Source organism: Lepus europaeus, chromosome X, assembly GCF_033115175.1.
Source record: "Lepus europaeus isolate LE1 chromosome X, mLepTim1.pri, whole genome shotgun sequence".
NCBI lineage: Eukaryota > Metazoa > Chordata > Mammalia > Lagomorpha > Leporidae > Lepus > Lepus europaeus.
The window spans coordinates 131,276,229-131,303,198 of NC_084850.1; the positions used below are offsets into that span (position 1 = coordinate 131,276,229).

General features: G+C 41.4%; 1 protein-coding gene across 2 annotated transcripts in view; it reads right to left on the minus strand.

The window, feature by feature from the left end:
- NHS (NHS actin remodeling regulator) overlaps window positions 1-26,970 on the minus strand; it is a 375,395-nt gene that overhangs the window by 344,830 nt on the left and 3,595 nt on the right. The window lies entirely within an intron of this gene.

The window sequence follows — 26,970 nt, forward strand, 5'->3', positions numbered from 1 at the left end:
CCCATTCTTTTGAAGGAGGATTCCATATTTTCAACATTTTTCTCAAGTTCCCTAAAAGCTTCTATTCCTGATAAAGCAGCTCACTTTATCTTATAAACAGCTTTATTGAGCTATCCTCATACAAAAATTTCACCCTTTAAGATATACAATTCAATGGTTTCTTATATATTCACCGAGTTGTGCAGCCATCACAATTATCTAATTTTAGAATATTTTCATTGTCCCAGAAAGACACCCCCTACTCATTAGCAGTTGCTTCCCATTCCACTTCTCTTTCAGTGCTAAGAAGCCACTAAGCTACTTTGTGTCACTGTGAATTTGCCTGTTCTGAATATTTCATATCATTGAGATCATACAATATGTATTCTTGTGTGACCGGCTTCTTTCACTTAGCATGTTTTCAATATTCAGCCATGTTGTGTCATATAGCAATAATTTTAATTGCCTTCATCACCATTTTATTGACAAACAATATTGCATTGCATGGATGTATTACACTTTCTTCATCCACTTCTCAGTCAATAGACATTTGGTCTATTTCAACATTTTGGTTGCTATGAATAATGCTACTATGAACACCAATGTAAATGCTTTTTGTATGAATATATGCTTTTTAAAAAAATTTTTTTGACAGGCAGAGTGGACAGTGAGAGAGAGAGACAGAGAGAAAGGTCTTCCTTTTCTGTTGGTTCACCCCCCAATGGCTGCTGCGGCCGGCGCACTGCTGCCAGCACACCGCACTGATCCGAAGCCAGGAGCCAGGTGCTTCTCTTGGTCTCCCACGCGGGTGCAGGGCCCAAGCGCCTGGGCCATCCTCCACTGCACTCCCGGGCCACAGCAGAGAGCTGGACTGGAAGAGGGGCAACCGGGACAGAATCCAGTGCCCCGACTGGGACAAGAACCCGGTGTGCCGGCGCCGCAGGCACAGGATTAGCCTACTGAGCCGCGGCGCTGGCAGAAGATATGCTTTGAATTCTCTTTGGTATACATGAGGGTACTTCAAGAATTTCAAGGAAATATAAAGATAATATTATTTTTATGCAAAATAATTTTGAAATCTATGCATAGTTGTTTCATAATAAACATTTTACACAGCTTTTAAAGACCCCTCATATGCATGGATTACAACATTTTTCCACCAAAATAAACAGGTTTTAATTCCATTTTCCATGAACTTTTTGAAGTATCCTTATATTTAAGTGTGGAACTGCTGGATCGCAAAGTAACTTTGTTTAATATCTTGAAGAATTATGAAATTTTTCCCAAAATGGTATAATATCTATTCAAATACCTTGCACATTTGAAAAATAAATTATTTGTCTTTTAACTGTTGAGTTGTAAGAGTTCTTTATACTCAAGTCAATTGTGAGTTGAATTGTGCACTCCCACTAGAAATATATGTCTTACAACCCACCACCTATGACTGTGACCTTATTTGGAAATAGGGTCTTTGCAGATGTAATCAAGTTAAGATGAGGCCATAATGCATTAAGGTGAGCCCTAATTGCAGTGAGTAATATTCTTCTAATAAGATCATATAAAGACAATGAGGACTCAGAGACACACAGAGAGAACACCATGTGAAGATAGAAACAAGAAGGAGTTTTCCCAGAACCTTCAGGAGGAGTATAGCCCTGTTAACACTATGATGTTGGACTTCTAGCCTCCTGGACTGCGAGAAAATCAATTGCCATGGTCATAAGTTGCTCAGTTTGCACTGGTAATTATTATGGCAGCCCTCGGAAACGAATACAATGTCCCTTTCCAGGTACTTGACTTACAAATATTGTCTCTGAATTTTGTGAGTTAACTTTTTACTTTGCTTTTTAAAAATCTATTTACTTGAGATTTAGAGAAACAGACACAGGGAGAAATCTGCCAGCTGTTGGCTCACTCACCTGCAATAGCCAGCACTGGGCTGGGGCCAAAGCTGGGAGCCAGGAACTCAATCCAGGTCTCCCAAATGCATGGCAGGAAAATCACTAACGCCTCCCACAGTCTGCATTAGCAGGAAGCTGGAGGCAGGAGCCAGAGCTGGGAAACAAACCTATATACTCTGATGTGGGACACAGCTGCTTTAACTGGCGTCTTAACACTAGCCTAAAGGCCCATGATACTTTTCATTTTCTTAATGGTGTCCTTCGAAGGATAAAGTTTTTAATTTTGATGAAGTCCTACTTATTTTTTGTCACCTGTGTTTTCAGTATCATATCTAAGAAACCATTGGTCACAAAGTTTTATTCCTATGTTTTCTTTCAAGAATGTTATAGTTTTAACTCGTACATTTAAATCCATGAAATATTTTGAGTTAATTTTTATTATGATGATATGAGAAGGGGATCCAACCTCATCCTTTGACAAGTGGATATTCAGTGGTTCCAGCACCTTTTGTTGAAAAGACTACTACTTCCCTCCATTAAATTGTCTAGGCACCCTTGTCAAAATTCAATTTACCCTAAGGTAAAGATTCATTTTTGGACTATTCATTCTGTTCCACAGATCTATCCTTATAGCAGTTCCACACTGCCTTGATTACTATCGCTTGGAAATACATTTTGAAATTGAGAAGATTGTTTTGGCTATTTTGGGTCCCTTCTAGTTCCATATGAATTTCAACTTGTCAATTTCTGCAAAAAGTCAGCTGAGATTTTGATATGGATTACATTATATCTGTATATTGATTTGGGTAACATTGCCATCTTACTAATATTAAGTCTTCTGACACTGGAAAGTCTTGTAGTTCTTTTGGTAAGCTTATTCCTAAGTATCTTATTTGTTTTGATGACACTGTAAAATGGAATTGTTTTCTTAATTTCTTTTTCTGACTTCAATTGCTAGTGTAGAAGATACAATTATTTTTTTGTATCTTGCTCTTATATCCTAAATGCCTGATACACCTATTTATTCATTCTAATAATTTTATTTTGGTCTGCTTAGGATTCTGTATATACAAGATCATATCATCCATGAAAAGAGATATTTTTACTTCTCCTTTTCCAATCTGGATGTCTTTATTTCTTTCTTTTGCCAATTTTTCTGGCTAAAATCTCTAGTATATTGGTAAATAGAAATGGCAATCATTGACAGCCTGTCTTGTTTCTCATGTTAGGGGAAAAGTATTCAATCTTTCATTGTTTTGTATGATGTCAACTATCTGTTGTTCCCAGCTGTCCTTTATCAGGTTAAGGAAGTTCCTTCTACTCCCAGTTTAAGTGTTTTGCCATGAAAGGGTGTGAATTTCGTCAAATGCTTTTTCTCCATCCATTTAAATGATCATGTTGCTATAACTTATTACAAAGAAAACAATGCTACTGAAGAGAAATCAAACTTCCAGCCCTCTTTCCCATCATATTCCACTGAAATAATCTATGCATCTTTCTGCCTTCACCGTTAGAGCATGAATTATCTGAGGTCAGGAGCTCACATAGAGAAGTAGCTGACACATAGGAGTCACTCAATAATGAGTTGGAGAAAGGATGAGGATGAATTCATTCCTCAGAGACACGACTCGAAGGGTCCTTTCCATAGAAAAAGCTGTTGATGGAAACACTGTGATTACCATTAAAGCAGGACTGTTCTCAAGCTCCAGTGTCCCTTACAGTAACTACCATCTGTCTCAAACACAAACAACTTAAAAATACAAGTAGGCAAGAGGCCTCATTGTGTCTAGAAGGAGTCATGGCTACTGTCTCTGAAAAGATGGCTTTGGAAGTAAATAGCAGTTTCAAACATATATTTTCCCTATGCCCAAATTAAGAAGAAACAACATGGCAATAACTCAGCATTCTTGTGATAGGTAGCAAAAAGGACAACAATTTTCCTCTCCCTGTATCCACACACCTTGCAATTCTTCAGTCAAGAAATAGTCTATTTCTTCACTCCCTTTGTCTGAATTGGTCTTGGGATTTGCTTTTACCAGCCCCAAGGCTGAGCCTCAAAAGGCTTTGCATGCTGCCTCACTTTGCTGGAACCCTGTTGAGGAAGAGAGACTCCAGAGTCAGTAACCTGATTACCCCCTCCTCCATTCAGACATTCACCAGATTAAGGCCACCTCAGGCCAGTGCTCAGGTGACTTGCCAACTGACCATCGACTCATCACATACAGGGATGAGCCCAGCTGAGACAAAAAGAACACGTAGCTGAGTCCAGCCTAAATTTCTGGGTCATTGAATTATGAGCTAAATAAGTGGTGGCTGTTTTAAAGCACTGAGTTTGGAAGTTATTTGTTACACAGCAGAAGCTAGCTGTTGTAGAGGCCATGTCCACAAAGGTTAGAAGACCAGATGTGATTCCTGGATGGGTCGTATCATTAATCAGTCAATCCCTTTCCTCAAATTACTTGTTTACAATGTTTACAAGAGAACTTGACCTACAAAATAAATGAAAGGGAATTTGATTTGGTTCTGGAAAAACCATCTGCTCAGCTTTCCTCTCACTTCTCCCTTTCACTCCTACCTGCACTCCCAGGAATGGTATTAAACGGATCTGTGGATACAGTCTGGGAAACATTGTGCCTTCTGTTTTTCTAAAGACTCTTAGGTTAATATTCTGTGATTCTAGGCCTGAAGAGGACAGGTGGTTTTGCATGAGCCAAGCCAGGTTGGTCCCTCTTCTAGCACTGCCTACACTGATTACTTGTTTGTTTATCTCTCAGCTTCACCAGCCTGTAAGCAACACAACTATACACACCAGGCTTCCTCCTTAAAGAGTTCCTTTCCCCACTCATGACTGCTACATATTCCTCAACACATGGATCTAGTCAGTGAATACCATGTAAATGCATGCTTGGAAAACTGGGTGGCTGATGGACCAAAAATATGAATAGAAAAGTATTAGATAATAAACAAGTCAATGAGCGCATGAGGAACTGTGACGTGTCATTCATAATGTGTCAAAGCTAGAATGAATTTAGCCTTTAACCTTCTCAGTGAGCAGACAGCCAGGGCTCCAAATTATGTTTTCAGAATTGCCAGGTTACTCTCTGCATGAAGTCTGAAACAACAATACCTACATTACTACATCTTGAAAAGCAGTCCAGTTATTTGCTATCATTAATTCCTCTAAAAGGCAGGAAGTATCTCTCTCCAAGTCCCTATCCTGCAAATGCCAGCCTGCCCGACCTAGTGGCTCATCCTCCCCCCTGGGCAGCTGGCTCATGAGCTCCGAGATTTCCTTGGGTTCTACATAAATGGAGCTTTCTACAGAAATCTCTGTCCTGCTTGCTCATCAATGGCTTCCCTAAAGAATGTCCAGGGAAAGCACACGTCATATGCTGTCCCCTTGGTTGCATGGCCATGTAGGGCATGGGGCTACTGGGGCAGTTCTGCAGAATTCCAGCTAGGTACTGAAAGCAGGAAGCACGTATGGAAGTGAGCTGGTTGAAGCCAGGGATTCTTCCTATCCTCCTTTAAAGCTTCTGCTTCCTGCTCTAAGTTCTTAATAACTAGCTTTCTTTTAAAACTGCCTTTAGCGTTAAAGGAGGCTAGCTTAGACAGTACTGTAAACTAAGATAATCTATTCAGAAAAAAGTCTGATAAATTTATAGCTTTTTTAAAAAAGATTTTATTTATTTGTGTGAAAGGTAGAGTTACAGAGAGAGGAGGGGGGAAGGAGAGGGAGAGAGAGAAGGGGAGGGGGAGAGGGAAGGGGGAAGGGGGGAGGGGGGAGGGGGAGGGGGAGGGGGAAGGGGAGAGGGAGAGGGAGAGGGAGAGAAATCTTCCATCCACTGGTTCATTCCCCAAATGGCCACAACAGCCGAAGTTGGGCTGATCCTAAGACAGGAGCTTCCTCCTGGTCTCCCACGTGGGTACAGGGGCCCAAGCCCTTGGGCCATCTTCTAGTGCTTTCCCAGGCCATAGCAGAGAGCTGGATCGGAAGAGGAGCAACCAGAACATAAACTGGCGCCCATACAAGATGCCAGTGCCACAGACGGAGGCTTACCCCACTACAACACAGTGCCAGCCCCAATAGCTTTTTTTTTTTAAAGATGAGGAATGAGCATGAAAAAATGTAATCCAGACAGGAAAAGTAATCAATCATAGAGAAGTGATGCAACATCACTGGGGAAAAGCAATCATTTCACATGCTGGACGATCTTGTGCCTTTGATGATAAAAGGTCATCTTATTTTCTTGTTGTTCTATTATTGAAACTAGGTGTCTCAATGGATACATTTTTCCCAACATAATGTTGTTTTAAAGTTCCCAAAACATTCTCAGTCAGTGTTCAATAATTATGGAGTAGAATGGGCATTTTGTATAGTCAGTGCACTCCTTAAAAGTTGCAGGGTTTTTTTAAAAGATTTATTTTATTTATTTGAAAGTCAAAGTTACACAGAGAGAGGAGAGGCAGAGAGAGAGAGAGGTCTTCCATCTGCTGATTCACTCCCCAGATGGTCACAATGGCTGGAGCTGTGCTGATCCGAAGCCAGAAGCCAGGAGCTTCTTCCGGGTCCCCCACTCAGGTGCAGGGGCCCAAGCACTTGGGCCATCTTCCACTGCTTTCTCAGGCCATAGCAGAGAGCTGGATAGGAAGTAGAGCAGCCAGGACTTGAACCGGTGCCCATATGGGACGCCGGCACCTCAGGCCAGGTCTTTAACCCACTGCACCACAGCGCCAGCCCCGAAAAGTTGCAGTTTTATAAATGGAATTATTATATCATTTTCAAACTTCCATTAGTTTTTGTATTGCATAAGTAACACAGAAAAGCAAAAAGTACTTCCTTTCACCTGCCAAAGCAGTTACGCATAATCTTAACCACGGGAAACAACCACTGCTAACGTTTTAGAGCAGTGTTTTTCAAACTGGTGGTCTGTGGTCCATCAGGAGACCATGAAATCAATGTAGCAGGTCATGACCAGCATTTTAGAAAATGAAATATAAGAAAGTAGAAGAGGAATAGAACTGCAGTGATGCAGAATGGGGTAGGAAAGGATAGGCTAGGATAATATAGAAAAGTAAAGAAAAAATAAATAAATGTATCAGAATTTACCACAGAGACAAAATGTAAGCATTGTTGACAAACTATTGTTTCAGCTACATGTGTACTAGGTCACAAAGTAAAATATATTTCTCATTGTGGATTATGGCTAAAACATGTTTTTTTTTTAACTTTTATTTAGTAAATATAAATTTCCAAAGTACAGTTTATGGATTACAATGGCTTCTCCCCCCCCCCATAACTTCCCTCCAACTCGCACCCCTCCCATCTCCTGCTCCCTCTCCCATTCCATTCACATCAAGATTCATTTTCAATTATCTTTATATACAGAAGATCGATTTAGTATATATTAAGTAAAGATTGCATCAGTTTGCACCCACACAGAAACACAAAGTGTAAAATACTGTTTCAGTATTATAGCATTACTTCACGTTGGACAACACATTAAGGACAGAGATCCTACATGAGGAATAAGTACACAGTGACTCCTGTTGTTGACTTAACAATTGGACACTCTTGTTTACGGCGTCAGTAATCTCCCTAGGCTCTAGTCATGAGTTGCCAAGGCTATGGAAGCCTTTAGGGTTCGCCGACTTCGATCTTATTCCGACAGGGTCATAGTCAAAGTGGAAGTTCTCTCCTCCCTTCAGAGAAAGGTACCTCCTTCTTTGATGGCCCCGTTCTTTCCACTGGGATCTCACTTGCAGAGATCTTTCATTTAGGGTTTTTGTTTTGTTTTGTTTTGTTTTGCTTTGTTTTTGCCAGAATGTCTTGGCTTTCCATGCCTAAAATACATTGTGGATTATGGCCAAAACATGTTTTAAAAATACTGATTCAGTATATATGTTTCCATTTTCCCTTCTGTATTCCTACATCATCTTAACACACATACAATAACACGCACACTATTTGGTTACAAGTCTTTGAAATTATCATAAATATTTCTGGGTTACTAAACATCCACTTGTATTACTGTTTTAATGGTGGCAGAATATTTTACTGCAACAACATACAGAAATGTTTGATGTACCAATGTATAATAATGTTTGATCAACCTATTTCCTATTGGTAACCATTTTGGATATTTTAAGTATGTGTTATTTATAAGCAACACTGAAGCACCTACACATTCTTTTATTTTCTTTTACTTTTCCAATTATTTTCTTAGGTAAAATTCTGAAGTGAAATTTTTGACATGGTTTCTTTTTTAACACCTGGTCCCAGATCTGCCAAATTGTATTGTTTACTTATTGGAGAGGGAGAAGGAGATGGAGGGGGAGGGGGAGGAGGAAGGGGGAGGAGGGAGAGGGAGAGGGAGAAGGAAAGGGAGAGGGAGAGGGAGAGGGAGAGGGAGAGGTGAGAGGGAGAGGGAGAGGGAGAGGGCTCTCATTCACTGGTTCACACCACCAATGCCTGCAATTGCCAGGGCTGGGCTGGGGCTAAAGCCAGGAGCTGTAAACACAATGCAGGCCTCTGACATGGGTGATGGGGACCCAATTACTTGTTTCATCAACTGCTGCCTCCCAGAATCTACATAAGCAGGAAGCTGGAGTCAGGATCCAGATCCAGGGATTGAACCCAGGCCCTCCAATGTGGGATGTAGGCCTCCCAACCACTATGCCAAAAGCTCACCCTGGCATGAAGTTTTTTATGTATTAATTTCACAAAGGCCAACTGCCTACCAGAAAATTGATACTGATTTATAAATCCACCATCACTATCTGAAAGTATCCTTATGCATACCTCACCCTAGTTCCTACCCCAAACCTGGCCATTATCATTTTTTTACATCTTAGCATGCCTGAAAAAAATTGAAAAAGAGCAATTCATTGTAATTTGCGTTGATTCATTCCTGAACTGAGCTCACCCACAGTTATTTATACCAGTTTTCAAGAGCAACATTATAGAATACAGTAGAGTGACCAATGAGCTAGAAAAGAAACATATATATCTGCAAGGTGAATTTTTTGAGTTTAAGTAGTAAATGACTTGATATATAAGATGTCTCCTGCTATAGCAAGTAAGTTATCATACCATATCATATATATGACATATACATATGATATATACCATATATGAATATGATCAGTACAACTAAGCAAGTAATTAGTTACAGCCAGACTTCAGCAACTTCCTTACCCAATTACAAGTGCTAACCTAGAACACAGTCATATGCCATGCATGCATGGGCTAGATGCACAGCAAGTATTTCTTGTCCTACCTCCAGCCCTTCTGAGCATTGTCCTCATGTCTTTTTTATGTTTTTACCTCTGTTTCCCCATCCTAAAGAGGATGCAGAAGGGCATGTTAGTGACAATAAGGTGGTGGTGACAGGAGGAAGAATACAACACACAAAGACGAGCAGGATAGAGTAGATGGGTCCCCAAATTGAGGACACAAGAGCCACATCTGAATCTTTGACCAGGCCCCTTTTAAACAGTGTGGTTTGCTTGTTTAACCATTTATTTATTTATTTGAAAGTGAGAGTTACAGAGAGAGAGGTAGAGACAGAGAAAGAACTTCCACCTGCTGGTCCACTCCCCACATGGCCTCAATGGCCAGGGCTGGCCCAGGCCGAAGCCAGGAGCCAGGAGCTTCATCTGGATCTCCCAAATTAGTGGCAGGACCTTAAACACCTGGGCCATCCTCTGCTGACTTTCCCAGGCCATTAGCAGGGAGGTAGATCCAAAGTAGAACAGCCAGAACATGAATCGCTGCCCATATGGGATGTTGGTATCACAGTCAGCGGCTTTACCTGCTAGACCACAATGCCAGCCCCAACAGTGTGATTCTGAAGCTACTAATAGAGTTTTTGTGCCCTCATTTACTAAAAGAATATATTATTTCGATCACAGAATGTTGAGGGACTTGTGAAATAACAGGAGGTATACAGCAGCCATACAATGAATCTTTAGGGTGTGTGTTGGGGGGGGGGGGGGAGAGAAATTCGCTTTTTGTCTGCCTGAGCGTGTTTAAGAAGAATCCTCTTGATAGCACTCAATCATCTAACTAAAAAAAAAAAAATCTGTGATCTTCCAAAAATGGGGGCAGGGCTGCCTATAGGAAAAAGTCAAGTGGTTGAAGAGTACCCCACAGACAAGAAAGGCAACCTGGGCCAAGAATTGAATTCAAGCAAAAGTTACCCACATCCTCAGAATACATGTGGATTTTTAAAGGCCTCTTATTCTGCATCAAGCTCTTTTGCATTCACACCTGGCAAGTAAACACAACATCCCCTTGTTGAACTTCTGACTTCCTAGAGTTGTCCTACTAGGCCAGCATCAGTAATTAAAAGTCAAAAGTGGCGCTGGCACTGTGCCACAGTAGATTAGTCCTCTGCCTGTGGTGCCAGCATCCCTTATGGACACTGGTTCTACTCCCAGTTGTTCCTCTTTCAATCCAGCTCTCTGCTAATGGCCAGGGATAGCAGTGGAAGATGGCCCAAGTGCTTGGGCCCCTGAACCCCTATGGGAGACCTGGAGGAGGCTTTTGGCTTCAGATCAGCTCAGCTCTGGCCGTTGCAGCCATTTGGGGAGTAAACCAGCAGATGGAAGACCTTTCTCTCTGTCTCTCCCTCTCACTATCTGTAACTCTACCTCTTAAATAAACAAATAAAATATTTTTTAAAGAAAGCCAAAAGCAAATGACACAGTCATCTCTATTTTTGAAGAAAATCAAGGTTAATGGTGCAAAGGAATTCCCTCATGGAAAAATCACCTCAACTATCCTCTAGCTAGGGAAAAGAATGAAGCAGTTACTGTAAAGTTTAAAACCATGTGCAAATTGATCATAAAAGCCCACTTCCCCAAGACCCAGCTGTGTGTCACTCAGCAGCAAATTCCCCAGGGGTTTCTGGCAGCCATTTTCCAGACTTAACTGTAAAGGTTTTGCACACCTCACACCCAAAGTGAATCAAGGTTCAGTGGAAACACAAGCAGCCTTGGGTCTGCTTTGGCCTGAAAGGTGTTTCAGATATTCTCGATATGCTTGAAGGAGAAATCACAGACTAAGACTTTCCACCCTTCAATTCTCCAATCATGGCCATTTCAAAGCAAACAGTGAGGGAGCCTGCGGGGCTGGGGGTGGTGCGCTACGCACTGTGTCCAGGACTTCAAACCTCAGCAAGGGTCTGGGAAGCTGGGTCTGCGTCAGGGGATTGAAAGGCAAGTTCTGTGAGCAGTTTCAGAATTTGCTTGAAGGCTTCGAAACTCCTAAATCTACAAAGTTCTATCTAATCAGGGGTTGCTTCTTTGTGGATCAGCTATCCCAGGCCCTAAAGGCAAAGCCACAGAACAAACCACCTCAGCTGAAGGATAGCAAGGCCTCTTCCTCTTGTTTGTTTCTGAGATTTTGCATACAGCCTTGATAATAGGGGCAGCTGGAGATGGCAAGGCTAAGACTAATCCAGCCAAGGGATCACAGACCTCATCATTCTCTCCTCCTCTCCCTCCCTCCCCCAAGGAAAGGAAGCAATTTGAAAATCCAAGGGGATTCTCCTCACAGAAGAACTGACTGACGCAGTGCCAATAAAGATTCCCATTGCAAACTCCAATTACAAGGTGTTTGGGAGTGATTTGAAACACAGTCTTGAGAAGATCCTCTGTCTGTGAATGCAAGGGCCTCATAACTATGCTTTAATTGGAAAGGGGAGGGGAAGGCTCTTTTAAGTAGATCAGATTTCCTCCACCTTAGACACCAAGGCTTTTATTCGGCCTGGATCTGAAAGTCAAGGCACAAAGAAAGAAAGAATCATTGCTATCAAACCTTGAAGCATCTTAAGGGAGAAGGTCTTGTAAAACTAAAAGTAAGGGAGTTTTTAAACACAACAGAAATATGCAGGTACATTCACCCAAAGGCAGGAACTAGAACATTCCTACCAGCATTATTCAAAACAGCTCGATCCTTTATGCCTCCAGAAAAAGAAGACCCTCCAATATAGTGCCTCTTTAATTCAGGGAAAGAACATCAAATAGTTTGGGGTAAATTTGTCATCTGTGCATTTTCAGGAAAACTGATTCTTTCTGCTACCTGCCATGTACCTCTGTGTTAGGACCAGCTGACTGCTGTAACAAATATCCTCTAAATCTCACAATTACAGTTTACTTCTCTCTCACGTGAAATCCAATCAGGTGTAGGCAGACAGCCTCTCATGTGATTCAGCAACCCACGCTCCTCACCTATATCTTATATGGAGTCCTCACCATATCTTAGGTCCTCGGGCTCCTTGCTGAACTCTGCATTTAGCCAGCAGAATGGGAAACACATAACCTACAGATGATTGTTTATATCGCCTTCTTAGAGGTGGAACAGTCATTCCTCCCACAATCCATTGGACAGAACTCTGTTACAAGGTTGCACCTAACTGCAAGGGAGGCTGGGAAATGTAGTCCTGGCTGTGTCCCCGGAAGAACTGGGAAGATCTACAATCTCTCCTAGCTGCTCCCTGCCCAATGTCTACAATAAACAGAAGACATGCCAGTGCGGGGGAAGATGAAGACAATCCCTGGGAGTGAAGACACAGGGGCACAGTGTCTACATACTACAACACTTCTAAGATAGCAGAGAACCACAAGCAGGGTTCCCCCAATCCATCAGCACAAGTCCACACATACATCCCCAAATAAAGGCATAATGGCAGCCAGATGCTAAATTGTTCTTGCAGTGTCCCATGCCATGTATTAGAACAGACAAGCCAGAAAAGGGATGGCATTCTTCTGTCTCCATTTTCACTATGCATCCAACTAACCAGAAGATTTATACTGGCTAAGAAGCCACAGGGGCTGGGTTTTATCCTTTTTTAAATATTTATTTATCTACTTGAAAGGCAGAGAGAGAGAGAGAGAGAATCTTCCATCTGCTGGTTCACTCCCCAAATGGTCATAATGTCCAGAGCTGGACCAAGCTGAAGCCAGGAGCCTTGAACTCCATCCAGGTCTCCCACATGAGTGGCAGAGGCCCAGGCACTTGGGCCATCCTCTGCTCCCTTCTCAGATGCATCAGAAGGGAGTTGGATTGGAAGTGGGGCAGCTGGGATTCAAACTGGGGCCTTTTGGGGATGCCAACATGCCACAATGCTAGCCAGCCCGTTTTATCCACTTTTACACCTACTTCCTTTACCCAAGTCCTTTGATGATGATGATGATAATAAAACAACTAAAGTATAGTATCATCAATGGCATGCACATATTAGCCCTTTTTTTTGACAGGCAGAGTGGATAGTGAGAGAGAGACAGAGAGGAAGGTCTTCCTTTTTGCCGTTGGTTCACCCTCCAATGGCCGCTGCGGCCGGCGCATCTCGCTGATCCGAAGCCAGCAGCCAACACATATTAGCCCTTACAATGTATATTGTGCACATGCCATATTGTGCTGGTGCTGTTATGGATTAATTCACTTAATATCCACAACAACAATCTGAGGTGACTACTAACAGTGTCCCCATTTAACAGACAAGGAAACTGAGACACAGAGACTAAGACTTTTCCAAGGTTATATAGAGGGTAAGAGGCAGAACTGAGAGAATCAGAGGCTGACACATTCTCCTTACCACAAAGGGGTTGGGAACATAAGCACAAGATCACAACCAAATCCCAGTCCCTCACTGCAAGGGTTGAGTCAACCAGGCTGATCAGACCACAAACAAGCACATGAAGCAACTTGGAAAGGAGACAAAACCCAAGCTTAGAAGGAAAGGAGGGGTCTTTATTGGTTTTGCTTTGTTTTGTCTTTTCTTCCTCATTTAATAGTCATGGAATCCTCTGAATTAACCAGTCAGGAAAATTCAAAGGGGTTTCAAATTCATATCACAGCTGAGTAGCCTGCCCCACTGTCTTTACGCAAATGTCTTTGCGAGCCCAATTTCTCATGACAACATCTACCCTATAAAGCAGCCTGAGATTGGCTAGTTTTGGCATGTGCGACAAAGGGTTAAAATAAAGCCACACAACAGGCAACCTTATGCAATGTATTTTCCCCCATACAACTGGATTAGTTTTAATTAGCAAAGGCTAAAACTCTGCCAGATGAACACTAGGTGACATCTGATACCTGAACAGGAGACCAAAATCTCTCCTCTCACAACAAAGGCATGTAAATCAAGTGATACTCCTTGAAAACCTTCCAAGGCACCCTTCTCAATGTCTCTTCTGGGTTTGCCCACTTCCTCCCACATTGCCCCAAACTTTTAAACTCGAAGCCTACATCTCTCCTGTTTGTGAAACAGAAAGCCCACACCTTCTCACATGGAAAAGGATTTCTGTAGTATTTATTCCTGCTGCATTTCTACCCCTTCGCAGTTAATCTCTAGAATCAAACTTCCAATAAACATGCTCCATCTTGCACTTGAATCACTTCAGGGATGGGGAGGGGGTCAGCTGGGGTGGCAGAATTCTGATGTGAAATTGAAAAGGAAAACACAGATTTACTCACATTATTAAACTATAAATACAGGCTTGAGGAAGGGAGTCCAGATGCAGGCTGGAGAGAAACATAAATATTGATATTATATTCTAATGAACATTATGTCTCACTGGCTGTCATCCGTCCTCATAGCTACCAGCTCTTCCCTCCCTTAGATGTCTAGCATTAAAAATTAAGAGCAGCTGAACTCTACAGTTGGGGCCTTTTATTAAACAAATCTAAATGCATTTAGACATAAGGATCACAAATAAAATTCTAAACATTTCTTCATCAACAATCAAGGCTTCAAGCATCAGAATAAGCTGAGGATGCAATTAGAATCAGTAATCCTGGCTACTTAGAAGTTTGCTTCAGAGTAACGAAGTTTTCCTTTTCATACCTTTAAAAATGTTATTTTAGCTTTATCTTAGAAAAGCTCTTACGTATAAGTTACTCCTGGGGCCGCTGAGGCCAGATTCTTATCCTTGTCCAACATGTGATTAGCCCTATAAAGGCCAGCACCAGGATGTCATAAACAGCCCAACACCATCAGAGCCAAGTGGGAAAACGCCAGAAGTTCCTGTAGAACCACTTTATTTGATGGCCATATTCATATTACAGTCACAGAAAGGGCTGATGCTAGGCCCTCAGAATCAAATCCTACTTTCCCACCTCAGGAGAGCATGGCCTATCCAGAATGAAGGGCATGTTCTCTCACTTAATAGTGGTTATTCAAGAGGTGGACACAGCTGTTGAAACTCCCCAAATGATACACATAAGATCTGTATCTTTCTACCTTGATTTTTAAAAAGGCACTGGAATACCTTTTAAATTTTTCCAAGATAGTAAATAACATTAATCAACAAGACTCTAGGAGAAGTGCCTACTTGCTCAACATCTAATGGCTTTACAAAACACACTGAACATCTATGGGAGATTTTGCTTTTACTCTTCCTAGAAGGAGCACAGGATACTATAACATGAGTTCCTGTGGAGCTCTTCGGAGCAGAAATCTGTCATGGGAAGAGGGGAAGAGGGCTTTGCTTTCTTTTTCAATTTTGTCCCCTTCTGTATGAGTTGAACTGCCTAATTCTAGACAGGAAATGAAATATGTCCTTAGCCCCAACCTGGAATCAAGCACACTTCTCAGTACTTCCACCAAACCACCAGCATCTCTCACCAGGAACACTGCAGGAGCTCCCTACTTGATCTCCCTGATTTGATCCTCTTGCTTCTCCCATAGCCTCTTCTTGACAACAACAGCCAAAGTGATATTTTTAAACTCCAAGTCAATCATGTTATTCTAGGCTCAAAAGCCCCCAGGGGATTACCCACTGCACTCGTAGCAAAAAGCCAGCTCCTGGCATTGGACAACTATGCCCTGTGTGATCTGCTTCCACTCCTCCTCACAGGCATCCTCTTCTCTCAGTCTCCCTATTTTCTCATCTCACATTCACCATACTCCACCTCCTTGCCCTTCCTGGATTGCGCCAGGAGGAACAGTGTTACAGCAAAGGGAACCAGAGCTAGTGACCTTCGCAATCTACACAATTACCTCTTTCCAGTGACTGCTCAAATGCCATGTCCTCAGTGAGGCCAACATGCCCACCCCATTGAAAATGACAAGCCCACCCAATTTGAGAATCACCCTCACCCTGCTCTACTTTCTTTTTTCTCATAACATTTACCATCTCCTAACATGATTTGTAATTTTCTCAAATGTGTTATGCTTGTTGCTTAGGATTTGGCTCTCTCCCTTGGAACATAAGCTTTTTGTAACTTTTTGTTCACTGATGACACTCAAGAGCCAAGCACAGTGCCTGGCATATAATAAATGAAACAATCTGGATGTTAAGGATTTTTGGTCTTTTTGTTTTCTTTCTCTATTTCCCTGCATGACAAAAAGAAGCCACCAAAAAAAAAAATTCTGAATAGACATCTAACTAAGCTTGGTCAATTGGTCAATTGCCTCCTTCCCCTAACCCAGCACTTTACAGATTCAGCCACAGCTTTTCAACTACTTGGAAAAAAAACATGTATCTATGTCTGATCCAATCATACTATCAAAAAAAGCCAGTAATTATCAGGGGCCGATGATGTGCCAGGCATGGTTCTCACTTGTAGTCTTGTCAACAATCTGATGCAGTAGGTACTGCTTTTTACCTCCATTCTATAATAGATAAATTAAAAGGAAGAGTCAATAAATTGTCCAAAATCAGCGTTGAAGGGATGGAGCTGGGCCCAGCTTCAGAGTCCACACTCTTAACCACACAGTTTCCTGCTTCTCCACAATTACATACACCAGAAACTTGCCAACCTTACTCCAACAGAGCCTAACCAAACTCTGAAAGTCATAAATTCCAAACCTTTCCTTAAGAAACAAAGAACAAGGATATGAGGTCCTCTCCAGGTCCTCTAAAACAAACCAAATGCTCTTTCTTTCACAAAGCAGGCACTATGAAGTCAGAAAAATGGACTGAAGGACCCGAGGGTCCTGTTCCAATACAAAGATGTACTCTATGGCGAAAAGTCCAAAGCAGATTCCCCAAAATAAACTCTATCTACTATATAGGAGAAAATTTCAACGGCCCCTCTAATTGCTGTAAGTTGGTCCAGTATGAGGCAGCTTAACTTCACTTCCTTTTGAGTAGGGTTATTAAACTGGGAGATCAAAGGAATGCTACAGACATATGGTATCTTGATATCAGCAAGCCATTTGACAGTTGCTCATGATGATAGATCTTGTGGGCAAGGTGGAGAAATGTGGTTTGAACGGGAAGGTGGGGGGTACATTCATGGCTACTGCAACAATGGTACCCACAGGATGTTTATTAATAGATGTCAACTTGGAGGGATGTTGCCAGTATTGCCTGCCAGTGGGCTCTCACCTTGAATCCATCCGAACAATGATTTTACCAAAGATGTCGATGATAGCACAGAAGCATGTTTATGATGTCCGCAGAGAGCAAAATGCTGTGGGCAGTAGCTGACACACTGAATCAAGATTTTGAATCATCATCACTGATTAGAAATGAAAAAGCAAAGCCAGAAAGATTCCATTTAACAGAGACAATGGAAGAGTCTTGTGAAATGTAAGTTCAAAATACCAACTGGACTCAGAGAATAGAGAAAATATCATGTTAAAGATGGCTACTATAAAGAAATGGAGTTTGTTAGTCCATAAAAGCAATAATGCAATGGTTAAAACAACAAGGACTACCTTAGTCCTAATGGGACATTCAAAGAATTGGATCCATTTGTGTTCTAGACCTGGGGCAGAGGGTGATCAGAGAGAGAGGGGACTAGGAGGCCTGGTTGAAGGAACTGAAGTTGTTTTAGTTTGGATGAAGAAAGCTTAGAAGGGACTTTAATAGTGACCTGTGACATTTAAATGCTGTCCTGAAAAAGAGATTATAGGCAGATACTCCATATGGTTCCAGATACCAGAAACAGGACTAAAAGGCTGGCATTACAAAAAGAGAGCCTCAATACAGATGAGAACTGTTTAAGAATGGGGAACTGTCCAACAATGAAATCGGGGTGGGGGGGCCACTTCCCACTTCTGGAAGTCTCAGAGGGCATGGGAACCAGATGGGCTGTCATCCCAGACATTTTTAAAATGATTCACACTCTGAATAAGAAGTTAGACTCCATGGATACAAAGATCTTTCCCAAGTCCATGAGCCCAAGGTTCTATGATTCCTATTATATTAACTTTGTTCTTGGTTTAGTTCACTTTAAAAAACTTAGGAACTTGATAAATAACTTGTCAGCATATGAATGCCTAGGTCCTCAGATTACTATGTCAGTACTTCCAAACCTCATGTTCATTAATGGACTGAGAGATGTCATTAATGTTAGAAACAAAAAGGGGTTATTCCTGTCTTAGTTATTCACGAAGATGAACTAGACAGGGTCCCTGCCCTCCAGGCTGACAGTTCAGGGTTTTCTAAAACCTTAGTTCAACAATATTTCAACCCTAGAATGAGATCATTACATTCAGAAACCATTCCTACCTCATCATTTTTATTTCCATTTATTATTAACATGTGAGTAATGAAGAATTCTTGAAGCCAAAAGAACTTTCAGGAATTCTTGTGATTAATGGTTTGTTGCAAGAATATTTCTACAATTTTTTAACAGAGTGACCTATAAAATCTCGTGACCTTCAATTTTTTTTAGAAAACTTTTATTTAAAAATATAAATTTTGAAAGTACAACTTTTGGATTATAGTGGTTTTTCCCCCCCCCCATAACCACCCTCCCACCCACAAACTATCCCATCTCCCACTTCCTTTCCCATCCCATTTTTCATCAAGATTCATTTTAAATTATCTTTATATACAGAAGATCAACTTAATATATACTAAAAGATTTCAACAGTTTGCACCCACACAGAAAAACAAAGTATAATATACTGTTTGAGTACTAGTTATACCATTAATTCACATAGTACAACACATTAAGGACAAAGATCCTACATGGGGAGTAAGTGCACAGTGACTCCTATTGTTGATTTAACAACTGACACTCTTGTTTATGACATCAGTAATCACCCTAGGCTCTTGTCATGAGCTGTCAAGGCTATGGAAGCTTCTTGAGTTCACAAACTCTGACCTTATTTAGACAAGGCCATAATCAAAGTGGAAGTTCTCTCCTCCCTTCAGAGAAAGGTACCTCCTTCTTTGATGGCCCGTTCTTTCCACTGGGATCTCACTCACAGAGATCTTTCACTTAGGTCATTTTCTGCCACAGTGTCTTGGCTTTCCATGCCTGAGAAACTCTCATGAGCTTTTTAGCCAGATCCGAATGCCTTAAGGGCTGATTCTGAGGCCAGAGTGCTGTTTAGGGCATTTGCCATTCTATGAGTCTGCTGTGTATCCCACTTGCCATGTCCGATGGTTCTCTCCTTTTTAATTCTATCAATTATTATTAGCAGACACTGTGACCTTCAATTTTTAATAGAATCAAAGAAATTAAGCTGAACTATCAAAACAACATTTCTACTCTTTTTTAAAATTGTACTTGACTAAAATTTTAGTGTCATATGAAGAGAGCTTTATATGTCATTGCAATCTAAAAGTAATACCCATTAAAGGTAGACCAGATACACTGAGACTGAAGATATTTCTGAGAACTTGTGTGGGTTTTACATTTTCCTGATGGCACTGTGTGGAAAAGACCTCCACACAGAGAAAGAAAGAAACTTTCACTGTTACCATTTTAGCAGTATGAGTCCAACAGAATCTCAAAGATTTTCTAAGTGAAGTAGTAGTTTTGATTTAAAAGCCCAATCCTGTACAACAAAAAGTCTAAGAAGAAATGTTACTGTTACCAGTTATGAGAAAATTACAACCATGAATTATTAACCTTTGAAAGACTGCTTTCTTCTCAGTCATTCTGTGATGGCTTTAAAAGCAGTTTTGAATGGAGCTGTTAGGATCTCATAATGGCTCAGAGAAACTCGCTGAGCATAGCCAGAAGAAAAAGAAATTTAACCACACTTACTGAAACATCCAAAAAACCCACATTGACCAGACTGCAAAGGGCTTTTGTGAGTGGTAGCATGAACAGAAGGTAGAGGAAAAGCAGCAGCATCCTCCTAAAATCAGAAGGAACCAAATGGGTTACTTCCTAGTTGCTTTCAGGGATTAGTATTTTTTGTGTCTGCTTTGGTTAAAATTATGGTTCTAAAATAGGGAGTTTGGATCTCCTGGGGCTGTTACTGACTCACTGCACAGGACAATAAACAGCACTCTCAAAGGCTGGCCTGTGGAACATTGAGGAACTGAGGTGGTTTGTCTTTACCATCATAGACTTGCATTCCTTCCATTTCCCTTCTCACCGCTGAAGCCCTGAAGATCGCCTGTTATGCCAATTCACACTGTGAATGCACTAAAGAGTAGTAACAGTTATTTCCAGACCCACTGCAGGGAACTCGGATGGGGGTCATACATAAGATTAATACAAAGGTACTTCAAAAATTTTATTAAAATTGAATTAAAAGACAAAATATTTTGATGTAAAAATACTGAAATCCATGCATAGTTTTTTTCATAATATGTACTTTTCATGAACTTTAAAATTTCATTATTTATTTTATTTTATAGACAGACAGAGATCGCTCTCCCATCTGCTGCTTCACACTCCAAATCCTGTAACAACCAGGATTGGGCTAGGCCAAACTCAGCCAAGAACTCAATCCAGATCTCCCACAGGGATGGCAGGGACCCAAGTACTTGCTCCATTGCCTGCTGCCTCCTAGGGTGCACATTAGCAGGAAGTTAGAATCCAAAGTGGAGGCGGGACTCAAACCCATGCACAGTGATATGGGACACAGGCATCCCAAGAGGCATCTCAATCACTGTACTGAATGCCAGCCCCTTTGTGAACTTTTGAGGATTCATCGTATCCTAATTCTGGGGGAGGTAGTATAAAGAAAACAAGTGAAAAACATCACTTCTTTTTTTTAATTTATTGACAAACAGCAATTGTACATATTTAAGGGATACAATGTAATATTTTAATATATGCATATATTTTGATGATCATATTAGGATAATTAGTATCCATACTTCATATATTCAAGGTTTCTTTGTAGTGTGTACATTCAGAAGTCTTTCTTCTAGCTATTTAGAAAGTACATTATGTTATTGTTAACTATTATTACCTTATTGTACAATAGAACACCTACAGGCTTGCTTTCACAATAAGGGAAGAAAGTACTTTTTAATTCAATAAAAGTAAACTTTTCTGAGATTTGACTTACCTATATATATATTATACTTGTGGTCCCTTAATCCTCACAGCTTAAAGGATAAACAGATTTTCTTGGTTTGAGTTTCCCCAGAAGCAAGACCCTAATAGTGCAAGTGTAACTCTGAGTACAAGTATTTTATCTGAGAAGTGACTCCAGAGAACACCACAGATAAGCAAGAAAATCAAGACAGAGAAAGAAAGGCAATGAACACATGGTATGTCATTATCAAATCACCACTGTGGGCAACTGGGTATCAGTCCTACTGGAGAAGACTGAGAGATGCTGTAGAACACACAGCAGAGCTCTCTGATCCAAGGGTAAGGAAGCCAACATTTGGCCACTAACTCCCTATCCATAATTGGCTGAGTGCTGCTTCAGGGGAACTAACTTGTTGGCATCTTTGGGTTACCTATCTGCAAGGCCAAGCGTGGTCCATTATCCAGAAAAAAATAAAAGCCACAAGAGTCACAAGAGTCTACAGTAAGCATTCAGCATGAGAGATGAGAGCTGAAGGAATATAGATAGGGCACCGACAGTGTCTGCTGTACAGGATGACAAAAGCTAAAACAAGGAACCAACATTGTGGCATAGTGGGTAAAGCCAACGTCTGCAATGCCAGCATTCCATATGGGCACTGGCTCGAGTCCTGGTTGCTCCACTTCCAATCCAGCACCCTGCTAATCCACCTGGAAAAGCAGCATAGGACAGCCCAAGTCCTTGGGCACCTGCATCCACATGGGAGACCCAGAAGAAGCTCCTGGCTCCTGGCTTCAGACCATTGCAGCCATTTGGGGAGTGAACCAGCAGATGGAAGATCTCTCTCTCTCTCTCTCTCTCTCTCTCTCTCCCTCCCTCCCTCCCTCCCACACACACACACACCATAATGCTGACTTTCAAATAAATAAATACATCTTTTTAAAAAGCTAAGGTGAGCATAGAGTTCTAGAAAAATTGTGGGTAGGAGAGGTACTAGACAAGAAGCCAGGTTCTGCTTCACAGGGAAGAAGACATATCAGCTGAATATCAAAGAATAAAATTAGACAGTGAGGGGCCAGCGCTGTGACGCAGCAGTTTAACGCCCTGGCCTGAAGCACCGGCATCCCATACAGGCACCAGTTTGAGTCCCAGCTGCTCCACTTCCGATCCAGCTCTCTGCTATGGCCTGGGAAAGCAGGGCCCCTGCACCCACATGGGAGACCTGGAGGAAGCTCCTGGCTCCTGGCTTTGGTTTGGCACAGCTCTTGCCATTGTGGCCAATTGGAGAGAGGACCAGTGGATGGAAGACCTCTCTCTGCCTCTCCTTCTCTCTCTGTATAATTTTGACTTTCAGTGTGACAGGTGCATAGAGCTAGAATAGAGGGGAAAGTGGAGAAGGCAAGGAGGGGAAATAAGTGAAAGAAAAAGAAATGAGGCTTGCGAAGTAGACAGGAGAATATCATGAAAGGCCTTGGTTTTAATACAGTAATTTACTAAATTTATGTGTCAACAAATAGCACAAAACTCTCCTTATTGAACATATATCTTGTAGACTCAGGGCTGGATCCTAATTCTGAGCCCCACCACCTTCTAGTTGTTGCTACTTGGAAGAAGTTTCTAATCCTCAAATGAGAAAATAATAGTACTTCTCTCATTGAGTTACTGTGAAGATTAAATAAGGTAATTCAAACAAAACTCTTAGTACAGGGCTTGACAAATAAAAGAACTCAATAAATGTTAGCTAAAAATAAAATCAATGCACTTGATAAATGACAAAAAGTGTTATAAAAATGTAGCAGAGAAATGATGGTCTTTTCGATAAGTAATAATTGGTCAACTATGTATCCATGTGGAAAAATTCATCTTAACCCCTACCTCACACCACTTTCAAATATCAATTCCATATGAATCATGACTCTAAATTACAAAGACAAAACAAAAAAGTTTCTAGAACATATGAAATATCTTCACTCATGGGATTGACTAGTTAATAATTTGCTTAAGAACAAACAAAAGAGAACACACACACACCATAAAATGAAATAACTGATAAATCAGACCACATAAAAATAAGAATTTCTTATCCAAGACAGTGAAAAAGACAAGCCACTGAGTAGAAAAGGATATCTGTAATACAAGGAGTCTTCAGAAAGTTCCTAGGAAATGTATATTATGAAAAATCTGTGCATGGATTTCAATTTTTTGCATCAAAATAAACTTATCTATTAACTCCATTTTTCACAAGCTTTTTGAAGTGACCTTATACTTACAGATGAAAATGATTTGTAGTCATAATATATAAGCCTCTCCTGCAATACAATGAGAAAATCTACAAGAACTATATTGACAACTGAGGAAAGATCTTGAATAGGTAATTCACAAAAGGGAATATCCAAATAGTTAAAAAGTATGCATGAAAAGGTATTCAATCTCACAAGCTCTCAGAGAAGTACAAATTAAATCACTGACATTTCATTATATACCCACCAGAGTAGCTACAGTTAAAAAGACAATATCAGTGTCAGCAGGAATGTGGAGCAACTGGAATATTCATATATTGCTGGGAGTGTAAGTTGCTATGATCATGTTAGAAAACTATTGGGTGGTATCTACTAAAGCCAAACATATCCATCCCCTTTTATCAATAATTCTACTTGTAGATACATATCAAACATCTGTGTATACATAAGCTCATTGGCCTCTGGTACATTCATTAAGTTACTACTTTGGATGCCCACATTCCATATCTAGATGAGATATGGGTTTGAGTCCCAGCTTTGCTCTCTATTCCAGCTTCCTGATAATGCAGACCCTGGGAAGCAGCAAGTAAGGGCTCCAGTAGCTGGATCCCTGAAATGTACATGGCAGAACTGGTCTGAGTTCTCAGCTCCTGGCTTTTGCTTACCCCAGCCCTGGCTTTTGTGGACATTTGGAGAGCGAACCAGTGGATGGTTGGTTATCTCTCTCTCCTTCTCATCTCTCTCTCTCTCTCTCTCTCTCTCTCTCTGTCCTTCCCCTCTCCATGTCTCTGCCTTTTAAATAAATAAGATAAATGAATATAAAAAAATTTAAAGGCCCATCACAAGGCATGTAGAAAAATGTTCAAAGTAATATCTCTAAACTGGCAACAATCCAAACGTCCATCATCAGGAGAATGGATCAAGAAAATATGGTATGCATTCACTATGGTATTTTATTCATCAATGGGAATGAACAATCTACTGTATATACAACAACATGAAAATTCTTACATAGTATTGAGTAAATAATGCTAGATTCTAAAAATTACATATATAAATCCAATTATAAAAAGCTAAAAATACTAAAATCTAAGTCACGGAGTAGAACTTGGGGAATTATTGGTTACCTTTGGGGAGGGGGACAATGACTAGTAGAAGACTTGAGGGGAAAGTGAGTGTTTTAGGTAAGGTAATGCTTTATTTCTTGATTTCAGTTGTTACATGGGTTATTTGTTTTGTGAAAATTAATCAAGCTGAACACTTATGATCTGTGTTTTTTCTGAATATGTAATGGTAAACTTTAATATAAAATTAACAACTCAGTAACTAAATATAATCAGCAGCAGTCAAAAGGCCAACAATATTAAAATGTCTAAGGATGAACATCTTGGTGTTGAGGCCTATGAAGTAATTCCAAAGCCTCAGGTGTTAGTGACTGAAAAGCTGGACTCAGTTCAAGTTTATGGCCATAAATCTCAGAAGGCTCTCAAAACAGCCAGATAATTCCACTGTACTTCCTTATTGCATCCACGTTCCCTCCATGAGACAACTTATTAACACCTTCTCTTCTCTCCTCACATTGCCAACAGCCGCTCAGCTGATGACCTCACCACATACTTTGCAGAGAAAATAAATGTAACTGTAGAACACTCCATCCCAGTGCTGTCAGTCCACCAGCCCACCTGCCTCTCAGCTCTGTGCTCCACCTTCCCCTCCAGGTCTCATGGACGAAATGGGGCTTTCATCTCATCCCTTCTCAGCTACTCAAGGACTTCCACAAATATTCCGTTTTCTCCACAAGCATCCATTTCCTTCTCTCCGCAGAATCCAAATATGCCTAAATCATCAATACTTTTTAAGAAAAATCACCTCAATATCTCATTCCTCTCCAGCCACTGCTCCATTTCTTCTCTTCCTTTCAGAGTAAAACTTCTTACAAGAATTGCCCATACTTGCTATTTCTTCTTCCATTCCTCCTGCTCTTTCTCCAGCCCTTCCTCTTTGGCCTGCATCTCCATCTCTCCACCAAAATGGCACCTATCAATGCCACTATCTAGTTATAGGTTACCAAACTCAATGGTCTCTTGTCAGTGCACATCTTGCTCTCAGAAGAATTTGATCAAGTTGACCTCTCCCCTATTCTTGAAACACCTTATCCTACCTTCCATCATAACATACTCTCCTGATTTGCCTTCCAGCTGTCTGGCTGCTCTTTCTCGGCCTTTCTTCTCTCTTATGAAACTTGCCGCTGTGGCTTAACAGGCTGATCCTCCGCCTTGCGGCGCCGGCACACCAGGTTCTAGTCCTGGTTGGGGCGCTGGATTCTGTCCCGGTTGCCCTTCTTCCAGGCCAGCTCTCTGCTATGGCCCGGGAGTGCAGTGGAGGATGGCCCAAGTCCTTGGGCCCTGTACCCGCATGGGAGACTGGGAGAAGCACCTGGCTCCTGGCTTCAGGCTTCAGATCAGCGAGATGTGCTGGCCGCAGCGGCCATTGGAGGGTGAACCAACGGCAAAAAGGAAGACCTTTCTCTCTGTCTCTCTCTCACTATCCACTCTGCCTGTCAAAAAAAAAAAAAAAAGAAACTTGCAAACTTGAACTTCCTTAAGCCAAGGCCTGGCCCCCTTTTCTTTACTATCTGCACTGTCCCCAGCTCCAACACTTCTTTGCAGCCTGGACTTCTCTCCTGAGCTCTCAACTCATATATCTGGTTGTCTAAGACACATCAGCTGTCTTAAACTTAACATGACTCAAATTGAAAACTATTGTTGCATTTCCTCCACAAAAAAATATTCACTGCCTCACTAGCCTTCCCTATTTCTGTAAATGGTACCACCTAGAATGAATGAGTTATTTAAGCAATAAATAAATAAGTATGTGGTACAGTAGGTTAATCCTCTGCCTGTGGTGCAAGCATCCCATATGGGCGCTGTTTTAAGTCCCAGCTGCTCCTCTCCCAATCCAGCTCTCTGCTGTGGCCTGGGAAAGCAGTGGAAGACGGCCCAAGTCCTTGGGCCCCTGCACCCACGTGGGAGAAGCTCCTGGCTCCTGGCTTCAGATTGGCCCAGCTCTGGCCATTGCGGCCATTTGGGGAGTGAACCAGTGGATGGAAGACCTCTCTCTGTCTCTACCTCTCACTGTCTGTAACTCTACTACTCAAATAAATAAATAAAATCTTAAAAAAAAAAACTAGGAGTCTCCTTTAGTTATTTTTTTCACACTCTGGACCCAATCTAATCAGTAAGTCCTGTGAATTTATTTCCAAAATTAATTCAGAATCTGACCACTTGTCACCATCTCCACAGCTACCTCCCTATAGTCCTAGCCATCACCACCAGACATACTATCCAAGTGGCCTGCCAGCCTTCACACTTGCCAAAGTGTGCATCAGATCATACCACCCATGTTAAAGGCCTCCCAGCTTGTGCCAGGGCAACAGGAAGCAGCTAGTTAAGGATGAAGCAGCAAGCAGACTGTGCTGGGGAATGGTGATCTTGGTGGGAGGCAGCCAGACATCCTCAAGGAGGTAGAAAAGGGAACAAGTGCACTCCTGGGCTTCCTCTCGCTTTGAAACTCCCCTAGGCTGGAGCAATGCTAAAGGGATGTGCACAAAGTGCCTGGTGCCCTGCCCACAGCGCCTCTGCCCTGCTCAACCTCTGCAGA